Raw genomic sequence first — 9560 nt, 5'->3', positions numbered from 1 at the left:
TCCACCACTGTGAGGATGTCGGCCAGGTGAGGCCGCAGGTGGGCTCTGGGAGTCGGTAGAGTTGTGGATGGGGCCCGAGGATCCGGAGGACGGACCCGGGTAGCCCAGTGCCAGAGAGGGCACCGAGTGGGGAGAGTGCCAGAGGGCCTTCCCCAGGTAGTTAGGTTAGGGTAAGGAGCAGGTAAGCTCGGAGGCAACTGCAGTGGTGGAGGTGTGCAGGTGGGTAGACCCACTGGGAGAGGTACACGCCACAGCCCAGAAATTGTGCGAGGGCACCGGGAGATGAATCGGGGGAGTGAGACCCCAAATTGAAGCGCACCACAGTTTGGCCAATGGGAATTGGTTTTTAGAACCCATAGTGTAAGAGGGCCAATGGGTTGGCCGGAGAAAGACCCCGGGTAGTGTAAAGTTGTTAAAGTCATTTAGGAAATAGTTAGGATTAATGAACCTGTCGCACCATACGCAGCCACTTACCTGTGGTGATGATGATGACTCCACACCTGTGTTTTCTTTGTTTGTTGCAGGAAATGAGATTGCTGTGTGGATTTGTGAGACGCATCACGACGTGGATGAGACATTGGGGTGATTCCATCTCTCCCTCCCTAGGAGGGACTGATGTTGAATTGGTAATGGCAAATTTTGATGTTGAGTTGAAAATGGCAAATTTTGATGAGAGTTGAAAATGGCAAATTTGATTGGTTAGGAGGGAGAGAAGACGAATTTGGTTTATGGGAGGAACGGGGAAGACAGTAGGGATGTTTGTTGATTTGTAAAGTAGATGTTTATGGGTAGTGTTGTGTTTTGTGGATACAGTAAGGGGTAAGGGAGGGGCCATGTAGGCTACCTGGTGGGGGGGGGGGGCGTACGATAGGAACGTACCTGTCTCACCTGGTTCCCATGTGCCCCCAGTGTGCATCACCTTACATTGCGTGCACTTTTGCGCCCTTACCACCTTACTCACTTGTCTGCTTCTTTTGTCTCCCACCTCCGAGGATCTGGCTTTGGGGTAGAGAGAGAGGAGAGAGAGGTGCTGGCTGCGCAGTTGTGGGCCTGCACTTTCGCTGTTTGCTGCCGGGATCGATACACCATATGGACCGCAATGTTTGTGGCCACCCACAATGGACCGCAGTTCGTTTGCGGCCAAGCACCACCCGGGGATGGACCTATGGGTCAACGTGGCACCTATGCCATACAGGTGAACCACTTTTAGTTAACACCAAGTGCACCACAAGAAGAGCAAGAGACACCTGCAGGGTTAGGGGTTGTCGAATTTATTTTTATTCCAATGAACAATGGTGACTGCACCGATTGGTGGTGGGGTGGTGCTTTTGATGCTCGGGAAGGGTGCTCTGCACGTTATTAAAGGCCGTCGGCCACAGAGCACTCGTGGGTTGGTGTATCGATGCTGGCAAGCGCGCTCTCTCTATGCATAACATCTGCATGTGTTCCTCCAAAGACAGGTCCTGGATCGTAGTGTAGATATCAGCGTAATCTTGTAAATAATGCTCCCTACCGGCTGTATGTTTAGTTTGAGAATTCTTTCCGGATTCGGTTATCCTGTGGGTGTGTTTCTGTGAGGAGAAGGGTGCAACGTCGCAGGGGGACATATTTACTCATTCGTGAATATCTGTAAAACTGTCGCACTCAGGGTAGAGTTAATAGTAGAGGGAACTACATTGCGTGCCACACTAAAGTAGGTAAAAATTTATCGGGTCGGGACGCCCCGAGGGTAGAGAAGGGTGCAATGTTGCGAATATGGAATTTGGCCTCCATATCCGCTTGTAAATATTCCCCTATTTTCTCCAATACTCCCCAACTTTCCCCAATCCCCCATTCCCTAGTCCCATTGCATGTAAATAACAATCAGTAGAGCCGACCTTCCCCTTATTCCCCCATTAAATGTCGTGCCCAGGTCCACCGCACCACACGTAGACAACTTTCGGACATCTTCCTAGTTATTCTTAGTCTATGTCAGTTAAGGCCTCGTCTCCATTAATTATGACTCTTCGTTGCACCAGAATGTGATTATATGGCATCAGTAGTGAGTTTAGGACCTTTCCCATACCTCCTTCCATCTTCTTCCCCAACAATTACAACAACAACAGAGGAGATGGCGGCGGCGCGGGGGAGGATGCGTCCTCACACCGGCTCGATTAGCGCCATTGACCACGCGCTCCACGGGGTTACCACGGAGGGGCTGGCTGTCAGCTCCTCCTCAAGGGCGGAGCCTGGTAACCCCCCGCGCCCAATCAGAAGGGCGGACCGATTCCATCTGGGGCGGCGCTAGCGAGCCGAGGGCGTGTCACTCCCCGCCGGATATACGCGGCCACGTAGCGGACGTGACGTCAGATGCGCCCCCAGCTGGAGAAAGAAGGACCTGCGAGCGCTGAAACAGATGCGCCTGAGTTTGGAGAGGCCTGAGAAAGACCCGCCTGAGAAAGAACGTCACCTCTGAGCGCTGCGACGAGACCTCCCCGCATCTCTGGACCGAACCGTGTTGATCCTGCCCCGAGCCCAGGTGCACCTGGAGCCATCGCTACCTTGCCTTTCCTAGCCATCAATCCCCGTGTGAGTCAGCTTTGTCCCGTTTATCTGTCGTCTGTTGGGAATAATATAAGATTGTGTCTAAGTGCTTGTCTTTCTATGTTGTACCTCTCGTCCCTGTAATCTGACCTTCCGTAACGAATATAATCTCCTCCGGAGGTCTTGAGAACCGTATCCCTGGTGTCGTCATTTTATAACCCAGCCGGGTGTCTTCTTTTTCTCATTGAGCCAGCGTAACGCGACTTCGTCAACGTCGAGTATAGTCGGGTAATTTGTGCGGACACGACGGCCATTCCGCTCGGCCCACTTTAACATCAAAGTCGTGTCTGTAACAATATCCTTGTGCCACCGCTAAGGTGACGTGTGGGGTTGTTGTTTCTGGTTGATTCCACAGGAGTTGTTGATCTGGCGTCAAAGACACTGACATGCCAATTCCCTGTTCTCCTACCCACAGTGATGTTATATGTACATCATACCTTGTGTCCAGGTATCTAGAAACCTTCTCTGCATAGGACACCTCCTTCCCTATAGGGTCATGACATGTCGTACAGTGAAGATCAGTCTGCCATTTCAGAGAGTCCATCAAGTAGCTGTCTACCCACTCCTGTACTTCGGGCATTGCAACCTTCAATGTCATAAAACTATCGTACAAAAGTTCTGCCATTTGTGTATCATTGATTTCCCATCGATGTGTTCTTGGTTCTATTGCGCTTTGTAGCATATCAATGACGAAGTCGTGGGAATGTTCTGGCATTTCTAGATACACTCCGTTTTTCTTACATATGACAGTACAGTTCAATTTGCACAATAAATCTCTTCCCATCAAATTTACTGGAACGCCAGATGCCACAAGAAAGGCATGTTGTGCAGTCAACGGGCCAAGTTGGACACGTAATTCCTTTGTGACAGGCGTATGTATGGGAACCCCTGATACTCCTACCACCGTCGTATAGTGTTTTGACAATGGTATATTGGGAAAGTCTGCTCGTCGCAACGTGGAATGCGTGGCCCCCGTATCGACTAAGAAAGGAGCCTTGCATCCGCCTACTGTCAGATTAACATTTGGTTCCTGTGCAGCCGACCTTGAAATTAACGGAAGTGCTGCCACTTGGTCATTCTGATCTAGTCAGAAGGGCGTTGCAGACCATTTATTCTGCTGAGGTCCTCCCTTAATTGGGGCGTTCCTCAATAGAGCCCTATCTGTTGGCTGAGGTGGTGGTAGTTGGTAGTATCCCTGTCCTTGGTTTCCCTGTCGAAATTGTCTTCTGTTGGGGTATGGGCATGCCCTTTTCCAATGTCCCCTCTTTCCACAATTGAAACACCGGTTTCTGTCGTTACCTGGTATGTCCACTTGTTGACTTGTCTTGCTGGGTTGCATGTCTGGGTCTCTGGGTTGCCATTTTGACCTCTGGTTTTCTCCTGACTCATAGTTGTTGTCTGTTGCATTGTTGCGTTGTTGCATAGAAAACCTATTGCGTTGGTTCGTAGTCATCAGGGCTTGTGTCTGTAGTTGCATCAATTTTTCGGCATTTATAGCACTGTTCCTGGCCTGAATTCGCTGATGATGCAAAGCATAATTCAATATTTCTTGCATCGGCTTGCCTTCCCAAGCAATACACTGTCTTTCCACTTCACTCTTCAATTTCGGCAACAGACCATTAATAAAAAGGGGTTTTAGGGCATTGTCGATTTGTGCCCGGTCTATTCCCGAATATAGTCGAAAAACATCTCGCAATCTGTCTAAATAATCACTAGCATCCTCTCCTGTTCTCTTTTTGCACGTAACCACTTTATTCCAATCAGTCACGGGCGGCAATTTTTGTATGGCCTCTATTAAATTTATTTATCTGTGCCATTTTAGCCTCCGGGGTATGTCTAATTGTCCATTTACTGCATGTACCCAGTTTGCCTCACTCATTAATGTCTTCAAAGTGGTGGTATTAGGAATTACCCACTTTAAGAGTATTTCCATGTCTCTTACAGTCGGCAATTGCGTCTCCACAATCAATCGTAGCTCTTCTGCGAATTGAAGTGGATCTGTTTTGATTGATGGCATACCGCTCTGTAATGCCTTCAATTGGTGTATTTGCCAAGGTCTATACATCAAATCTGGGCGTTCCTCATTTGCCCCTGGAAATTGCCGTTGCGGGAAATTCATAACGCCACATTGTTCAAAACCTCCCTGTGGGAGAGTCAAGTTTTGAATGTTCATTGGCAGATCATATTGATCGTTGGATAGATTGGCATTCATCACAGAACCCTTACTCCTTGTATGGTAGTATGGGAAGTATGTTGAAGTTGTTGCAGCTGGTTGTATTGCTTGCCCACTTTGAGTCGGTTCCTGTCCTCCAGTTGCACCCTCTGGGGTAGTTACCTCAACTGGGGCACTGCTTTCACCTGTCTTCTGTCGGCTAGAGCCAATCATTTCACTCTGTACTGGCCCTTCGGCAGGTAGAGGTACAGGTACCTGTACTTCCTGTGGCTGATATACAATATTTCGCCGATAGGGTGGAGGAGTTTCCACTTCTAGTTCATTTATCTCGTATGACCTTGCTTCTGGGTACACTCTGGACTGGGATCGCTTTCCATTGCTAACTTCAAGAGGCATTTGAGTGGATACCTTTTCCAATCTATGTTGTATCTGCTTCATTTCTTTCTTCACACCCCCCATTTTCGTTTTGGTCTCCCTGTCTCTAGACTCGATGTCCCAGTAATAAAATGGTTTCCAATCCACCTTCAACTTCTGTCTGTCTCTTGCTTCTAATTCTTCTCTGAGTGTTTCCAATGTGTTCCTGTCAAACGTGCCATCCTTGGGGAATTCCTTCTTTCTCCCTTTTGTCCATTCATGCCAAGATTCCACATCTTTAAGTGAATGTGGACCATATTGCTGATACATGTGGTTGACGCAAGCACCTCTTTGGGACAAGTCCAGCTGACCTTGTTTACCCTTGCAGACTCCATTTCCCATTTTGCCTGTATGTGAATAACACTCAATATTCACTCAATGTACCAGGTAGATTACTAGGATCTGCGCTTTGGAATGCACCTGTACACACCTGTACTATATGTCCTATAAATAAAATCTACTGGAGTTTGTTCCACCTTTTATCAAAGTAGCGTTGGATGTGTTGTAGCTTGCTCCAGGTTCCTCTAAAGCTTCACTTGTACTTCCAGGAAGGATCTCTCCACCTGTTCACACGGTGATTTCCAGAGATACTCTCTCACCTGTGGCTTTTGCACAATCCAATCTCACAGATCAGTATTTGCAGATGAGCCAAAGGGTCAGTATGAAATGGGTGAATCCTCAGGTGTCCGCTCTGTTGAAGGGGAAATCATACAATGGTAACCGCACATATATATCTATATATAAACTCACCACCTTGCTCAATTTTCCAAGGTTGTCTTCACATTGATAATATCTCACAAAGATATTAAAGCTTCTTTCTTGAGACCGCATTTTCATCAATCAAACGATCAATATATTCAATTTAATTTATTCAATTCAATTTATCCAGTTAAATTTATTCAATTAAATTCAATCAATTAGATTCAATCAATCAACAATTCAATCAATTATTCAATTTCAATTAATTCATCAATATTCATCAATAAATCAAATTAATCATTTTGGATGACTCCTTGCATAAGCCCTTTCCCCAATGATGTCAGGACAGGTCCATCCATTGACTGAGATCGAATCTCATCGGTCGTCACCTCTGGTTCATACCTCATGTCAATTGATGAATCACCGTCCTGTCCTAGGGTCATATCTGACATATTTCCCCATTTTGCCTGGTCTCCACAAATTTTCTTTGCAACCACTAAAGGCAACTCATCCTTCATTCGTGAGACAGCCAAAATGGATGGCAGATATTAAAGTTCATTGGGAAAAATATCTCATCATTTTTCTTTTAATAGTACCCAAAATCTCTTGGCAATATAAATTTCGTAAAACTCCTGAAATAAGACTGTAAAATTCCTTCAATCATGCTAAATTTTGAAACTCCATCGCTTGTAACACCCAATTTATCCCATAGGGCTTGAAAGTTCTTTCCCAAGTTCATGCAATCATTCTGCATTTGAACCCTATGATATCATTCATAATAATCATCATGATTTTATAGTCATGGTCCTATCATAATCATCTATTTAAAACGAACATTTCCTTTATCACCACAGCTATGTGGTATAATCAACAATAGAATAAAACTGTACATAGCAACAGGCTACCTCATGGCCACTTAGTATACCTATTGACAATAAGTCATAACAATATCGAATAATCATTGAACAATTTAAAAAATCGCTTCCACTGCTCCAGCCGCAGCATTCGTCATTTTGTCTGCTCATCCGCGTGACCAAAACGAAATAAAGGGAGCTCAACCATTACACAGCGCTTTTTTAATGGCGCATACCATAGGAACTCAACGCAATTTCGACTCGGCCAGAAAAACGAGCAAATTTTGCAGGATGTTAACTGGAATTAGCCGTGAAAATATATACAAAATACACAAAAATACACACCCACAAAAATAAACAACAAAACCCAAACAAACCCAAGGTCGACCATCTTACACAGTAAATTACATCATTTCAGCATCGTATTGATTGCTGAAATATTCCAGGGTTTATACACACCTTAAAAGAGGTATGCGTGCTGTTGCCCCCTCCCACGTTTATTCCAGGGTTTATACACACCTTAAAAGAGGTATGCGTGGTGTTGCCCCCTCCCACTTTTAATTCCTCATTAAATTCCTCATTAAATTACTCATTAAATTACTCATTAAATTACTCATTAAATTACTCATTAAATTACTTATTAAATTACTCATTAAATTACTCATTAAATTACTCATTAAATTACTCATTAAATTACTCATTAAATTACTCATTAAGTTACTCATTAAATTACTCATTAAATTCCTCATTAAATTACTCATTAAATTACTTATTAAATTACTCATTAAATTACTCATTAAATTACTCATTAAATTACTCATTAAGTTACTCATTAAATTACTCATTAAATTACTCATTAAATTACTCATTAAATTACTCATTAAGTTACTCATTAAATTACTCATTAAATTCCTCATTAAATTACTCATTAAGTTACTCATTAAATTACTCATTAAATTACTCATTAAATTACTCATTAAATTACTCATTAAATTACTCATTAAATTACTTATTAAATTACTCATTAAGTTACTCATTAAATTACTCATTAAATTACTCATTAAATTACTCATTAAATTACTCATTAAATTACTTATTAAATTACTCATTAAATTAACTTACATAGTTTCAGCATTGTATTGATTGCTGAAATATTCCAGGGTTTATACACACCTTAAAAGAGGTATGCGTGGTGTTGCCCCCTCCCACGTTTATTCCAGGGTTTATACACACCTTAAAAGAGGTATGCGTGGTGTTGCCCCCTCCCACTTTTAATTAAATTACATCGTTTCAATTAAAAACATCGCTTCTACTGCTCCAGCCACAGCATTCGTCACTTTGTCTGCTCATCCGCATGACCAAAACGAAATAAAGGGAGCTCAACCATTACACAGCGCTTTTAATGGCGCATGCCATAGGAACTCAACGCAATTTCGACTCGGCCAGAAAAACGAGCAAATTTTGCAGGATGTTATATGGAATTAGCCGTGAAAATATATACAAAATACACAAAAAATACACACCCACACAAATAAACAACATTTATTCCGTTCAACAGAACAAACATTTCCTATATCATGACATGCATGTCTTCAAAATTATATGACCAAGAGAAAAAGTAAAACTAATTAAAACTGCGGGCAGTGATGATCCGGGGACCATACCGCTCCATCCTGATTGGACGAGTGCATGCTAGAGTCGTTAACAACGACAGTCCAGATCCGATTGTTCAAAATTTCAACTCAATCGATCGAAAAATGAATGCAGGGATGCATTTTAAGGTGCAGTGGCACTAACTGAGTTGCCACGAATATGGCCACGAAATTGCCAATATGGCCATCACAAAATATTTTCCTTAATCAATTGGCTCATAGCATAACCAATCTGCAAGTATTTCATCCAAAGATGTATCTCTGAGGAATTTTAATTAAATAAGTCATTTATAAATTAACGAGTTAATTTATTAAATGATTAATCAATAAATCAAAATTTTCCTTGACAGCCACATCACTTGGTCAGTGTCATGTCCAAATATCAGCTTCCTTACTCAAAAGGTGCCTGAGTTAATGTAATGTAATTACTGTAATAAGATTACTGCAATTACTGTAATGATTACTGTAACTACTGTAATTACCGGAACTGTAATTACTGTAATTACCTCAGGTAATTACTGTAATGTAATTACTGTAATGTAATAAGAAATGTAATTAATTAAATAAGTACTTCATTAATCGCTAATAATTAAATAACTCGTGAATTCTTATCCGATTTACTTAACATTTGAGTGTCCCCAAAACGTTGGAGCAAAACGTTGCAACAACGAAAGTGAAACGTTGTAGCGACGTTGTGGAAACGTCAGCAAAACCCAACATTTAAATGTTCCCAAAACGTTGGAGCAAAACGTTGCAACAACGAAAGTGAAACGTTGTGGCGACGTTGTGGAAACGTTAGCAAAACCCAACATTTGAATGTTCCCAAAACGTTGGAGCAAAACGTTGCAACAACGAAAGTGAAACGTTGTAGCGACATTGTGGAAACGTTTTACAACAACATTATTTCAATGTTGCAGGAAAGTAATGTGAAAAACGTTGAAACAACGTTGTGGAAACGTCAGCAAAACCCAACATTTGAATGTTCCCAAAACGTTCCCAAAAATGTTTTCTCTCTGTCTGTCTCTCTTTCTGTCTGTCTATGTCTCTCTCTGTCTGTCTCTCTCTCTGTCTCTCTCTGTCTATCTCTCTTTCTTTCTGTCTGTCTCTCTCTCTCTGTCTGTCTCTCTCTGTCTGTCTATCTCTCTCTCTGTCTGTCTATCTATCTCTCTCTCTCTGTCTGTGGTT

Source organism: Myxine glutinosa, chromosome 10 (assembly GCF_964187855.1).
Source record: "Myxine glutinosa chromosome 10, kmMyxGlut1.1, whole genome shotgun sequence".
Lineage (NCBI taxonomy): Eukaryota > Metazoa > Chordata > Myxini > Myxiniformes > Myxinidae > Myxine > Myxine glutinosa.
Note: the sequence above shows the minus strand (reverse complement) of the source record.